Source organism: Lygodium microphyllum, chromosome 2, assembly GCF_053477565.2.
Source record: "Lygodium microphyllum isolate KBCC chromosome 2, Lygodium_microphyllum_v1.1.10, whole genome shotgun sequence".
In the NCBI taxonomy this organism is placed as follows: domain Eukaryota; kingdom Viridiplantae; phylum Streptophyta; class Polypodiopsida; order Schizaeales; family Lygodiaceae; genus Lygodium; species Lygodium microphyllum.
The window spans coordinates 188,112,185-188,117,343 of NC_141136.1; the positions used below are offsets into that span (position 1 = coordinate 188,112,185).

The window sequence follows — 5,159 nt, forward strand, 5'->3', positions numbered from 1 at the left end:
ATGGACGGTGCCCATAGAGTCTGGCACGCCCATTCTCAATATCCAAATAGAAATAACATATCCATGCCCATAGGTGTATACAAAATAATAATCAATAATCAATGTCTCCATAGACATAACAAAATATAGGCGTGGCGCCTATCAAAATATAGTCCAAATGTCGAATACCCGCTAGACTCCAATGCTTTCCTCCGCCACTGCTACTATCTCTACACATCAACTGAAGCATTCACAATCGTTAGTAAAATAATACAATTAAACTGATAAAAGTGAATACCTAGCAGTCTTCAGCTACATAAATAAATCAACTGGTTAGAAATAAATCCTAACCTTAATTTATTACGAGTGCGCACTCTAAACTCATAAACGTTTATTAATTTAATATGCATTTTGCGGAATCACCCGCTATGGAATCACCCACGTACACACTAAATTAATGAAACGCCCGAAAAGGACAGGCGTTCCCATCAACTTCTCGCACAAAGAATCCTCTTTGTGTATGAGCCCCGGTCATCTAAGTTTACGGAATCCACCGTGGCACGGAATCCACCGTGGAATATGCCTCCTGGCATCAGAGTGGGGCGTGGTCATCTGATTTGCTGATAGAAGTAGTGAGGATGGTTTTTGAAGACTCTGTCACTCCAGATACGATGCTTCTGTTCTACATGTATTTGAGGGGTGATTTACTGATTCCAGATGATGAAGATCTAGCTTGGTATGTTGGAGATGTGGTATTGCAAGCTTCTTTGTATGTCCAACATTTGGAGTTGAGGATTGATGAGATGTTCCAGGGATATTCTTCAAAAGTGGTTGAGTATCCTGAGTTTTCATGGCACACTATGGTTGATGCTATCATTTTGAATCACCATCAGGTCAAAGCTTCAGCTCATGCCTAGAACATTAACCAACTGAGGGTGGATCTTTTAGCCTATCTCTCCAACCAACCCCCATTTGATACTTCTTTCTTTGAAGCCTATCATCGTAGTCCTTACCATGCCTAACTCATTATCAACAAATGGCTCATAGGTATGATGCTTATATTTCCCTTTTTCAATCTAACCCAAAGGTCATTTTACCCCTTCTTTTCCAACCTCAAGGATCTCCTCAAATTCCTATATTTACCCATTGTTCTTTTATTGTAGATCGAGTTTTTCTACCTCCTGATCCTTGTCATTCCCCATCCCCTGACATTCTATCAACTTGTCCTGCTTATCTTTTAATGCCTTTCTTAATCGAATCTCCTCAATTTTCAGCAAATCCATCTTTAATTCATTATTCATTTTATGATTTTGCCTATCCATCGCTTCATCCTCTTTCATTAGTCCCTCTTCCATCTCCTAACACTTCTATTCCTAATCCTCCTCAGTTGGTTAGTGGATATCAAGGTTTTGATCAGAAGATTCTTCGAAGAAGAGGCTGGAGTTTAATTGATTCCCTTACTGGACCTCATATCAATTGGCCATTGATCCCAGGAGAATGGATAAGTGCTAGTCAAGCTTATCAGAATTATCTGCATTTTGCTCAGCAATATTCTCAGTCTGCAGATCCTTCTGTGCGCTTAACTGCTCATTTTACTTGGTACCTGGCGTATATGCATAGGCATTCTCATAATGATTCAAAACCTATTCCAAAGTTGTGCATGAATGTCAATGTGAACATTGATTCCCAGCAACTGGATGTCTTGTACTTTCATGCCCTCTGTTTGCCTAAGCAGGTACCTTGTCCTATTGGAAAGGATGTACTGCCTTCAATTTTTTCAGAATCCTCCCACGACATTTGTAGATGAATTCTTGTCCATGGATCATTTTTGAAATCACCAAGCTTTCAAAAGGGATCATCTTCATTGATACCTTTGCCATGTATTGTGGATGATTTTTAATGATAAATCTCTTTTTGGAGGAGTCATTCAGATGGTTGTGTTGTGTATAGTGTTTGTGTTGTGGGTTAATTTATGTGATAAGATCGTGGTGGTTGCCTATTCGATTTGCTTTCGTGTGAGCTATATTTTTGGAGAATTGCAGTGATGGTGTTGTTGACCTTTTGTAACTTTGTGTTGAGCTTCTATGACCCTTTGTAGACCTTCTGTATGCTTCTGTATGTGTTCTGTTGGATGAGAGTGTAGCTTGGAAAAGTTTTCTAGCCTTGGAAAGAGGTGAATACAAGCTCAAAAGAGATAAAAGAAGTCAAAGACGTAGCTGCTGAAGACTCAAGTAAAGACTGGAGTGAAGTGACAGTGGTGAGCTATGAAGAGTCACTGTAGTGGCTCTGGTGCCTCTTCATATCAGATATACCTCTTGGGAGGTGCATCCACGACCTAAGAAGGATTATTGAGGGTTATTGTGAGTGATTGTAGTGAGGATATGATGTACTATTGATGGAGAGAGAGAGAGAGCTAGAGATAGTCAATTCTATCAAAACAGTGTGATTGTATGTGAGAGATTGAGAGAGAATAACTATGAAGATATTGAAGATGAATACTATGTGATTTATTTCCATTCAAAGATGGTGTATTCTTTTGTTTTCTTTGTTCTATTGATGGATTCTATGAAGATGTTGGAGAATATGGTTGATTCTATTAAATCGTGGGAGATATCTAAATACTAGATCAAAGATAAAAGGATCCCACCCATCCGCTCTGCATTTGAAACAGAATTACTTCCGAGCCTCAACATAGCGATAGGTATGCTAAGCGGTTCGGTGTGTTTCCGGGGGAAGAGTGATGGAACTGGTACAATCAGCATTAAAATGCCCATAAACTGGCTCAAACAAAACTATCGCAGATAAGTGGCGTAAAATAAGGAACAAAAGGAAAACTTATATCATATTAGCGTTTAATTTGAAACTTTCTATTTGCCATTATCCCAGCTATGTCCTTAATGAAATTTCGTATATTCCTGCACTTTACATCCCCTAAGACAGTTGGCTTAGAGGTATAGAGCAGGCAGCAAAATGCGAATGTTTGTTATGTTAGATCAAGCCAATTAATGCTTTCTCCATTCATCACATCAGCAGGTAGCCAATATCTGTTAATTGATGCCTTCCCAGCTTTTCTATTAGAACTTATATCAAAAAAACCCTTTCCCCGGCTTCGTTTCATGGGCCAATCGTCTAAATTGACGTAGCCATACAATAGAAAATATTAGATGCAAAGATACAATCGGAGAGTTCCCACATGACATAGAAACTTCCATTCGAAAAAATAAAATTGATACAAAAGCAAATTCCAATAAGGCCTTAGTTAAATAATCAGTCATGATTCCATTAATCCTATAATGTCAAATAAATGTTTTTTTTTTTTTTGCAATTAAGTCTAGCGATCAAATAGCATAAATTTCTTGATCTTAATGCTCTCAAGAAAATGACATTACGTATCCGATATCATTCCAGGCGCTACTCATGCAGCAAAAGCATTTCATCAAAACCTTTGGGTCTAGTGAAGCTTGGATTATCCTTGTCTCTTAAAAAGCAGTAATACTATACAATTTGATAGCAACTTTAGCGATTTCAATTAAAAACAACATGAACTGGCTATTAATATTTGATTGTTTAAGGCCTATTGGCTTTTATGCGAATCTGAATGGCTTTATCGGTGGGTTTTCGAGCCTTTCTAGCTGGTCTTTGGGCTTTTTTCGAATGAATGATTGTTTTCATAATCGATTAACGGAATGGATTTGTAAACCATACGGAATCACTATTTACAGAAATAGGATAAGTAACTAATTTATGCAATTCCTCCGGAGAGATGGAATCTATCAGAGATACAATAGAGATTCACGATCGATTGGCTTCGGATATAGCTATAAAATCTTTATGTACATTCAATACAACTAAACTATCTGGGATTTCGCGTGTTATCAATCCTTCAAAGCATTTCTACATCTTTAAGAAACGTGGACTGGAATGCGGGCGTTCTTCACGTCTCATATGTGTCCAATTGGTTGAGAAACCACCGATCCATTTGGAATTGATACAACTTGAATTAGTATTTCCCGCCACTCTCTTTATCATGTCGTTATATAAAGAATCAGTATTCATTAACAATAAATGGCCATCTTTACAGGTAATGGATCCAAGCGCATTACGTGCAATCCTTAAGGATAAAAATGTTTTCTACAAATCCACAATAGCTCTTCCGTGTCGTTACTTTGTAATGGCAATTTTCTAATTTTTGTATTTTCTGTACAGCTTGTAGCCTTTATTTCAAGCAATTCTTGTATAGCTTGCATTCATTATTTCCCATTTCTTGTAAGGCTTGCAATGGCAAGAATTGGATTAGTAACGCTACAAATAGAATTAAGAGTTACGGGTTAAAAATTTCCAGTATTCATAAGTTATGCTGTCTAATTGTTGTCTTAAGCTTTCTTTCCTTAAGTAATTTCTATGAAAATTGTAATTTCATTGTCAAACATCCCAAAGAAAGGAAAAATCAAAGAAAAACTCGCATCAGAGTTGTTTTTTTTCGTTTAATTACCACATAGAAATCTCTCTTCTAATTAATATTAATAATAATAGAATAATATTTGGGTATATAGCTCAGTTGGTAGAGCATTGGACTTTTAATCTAATGGTCGCAGGTTCAAGTCCTGCTATACTCAGAAGCATTAAAACATTAAATGCTTTAGGCGGATGGTACTGTCTAATGGAGATTATTATGCCATGATAATCTCCAATCCAGACTGCCCTTTTGTGAAAAAGGGCAAACATGAGCTCATCCCTTCGTTTAACCGCGATAAAGAAAACAAAAGATTCAAAAAAAACATAATGGCAAATCATTTTTTCCTTTGTTTCTTTTAGGGAGTGAAAAGACAAAAAATTGGTCAGGGATTTTCAGAAGAAAAAAATACTATTACTATCATCAATATTTTGTGCGGTAAGAAAAACACTTTTGCAGGAATGAACCGTTTTGTTATGAGATGGCTATTTTCCATAAACCATAAAGATAAGCCACTTTTTATCTCATTTTTGGTGCCATGGCTGGAGTAATGGGTACATGCCTTTAAGTATTAATCCGTATGGAATTAGCATAACTTGGCCATTAAATCCTTGGTGGAAATCATTAACTTTATAATGTGTTAATAATCGCTCACGCCTTTTTAACGATATCCCTTTCGGTTACGCTGGTGATGATAGGTGGATTTGGCAATTGGTTTGTTCCGATT

At 36.9% G+C, this 5,159-nt stretch overlaps 1 non-coding gene across 1 annotated transcript; it reads left to right on the top strand.

The window, feature by feature from the left end:
- Positions 1–4,522: 4,522 nt before the first annotated feature.
- On the top strand, positions 4,523–4,595 carry TRNAK-UUU (transfer RNA lysine (anticodon UUU)). Its single transcript has one exon. It is a non-coding gene; the product is annotated as a tRNA-Lys (tRNA).
- The last annotated feature ends 564 nt before the right edge of the window (positions 4,596–5,159 follow it).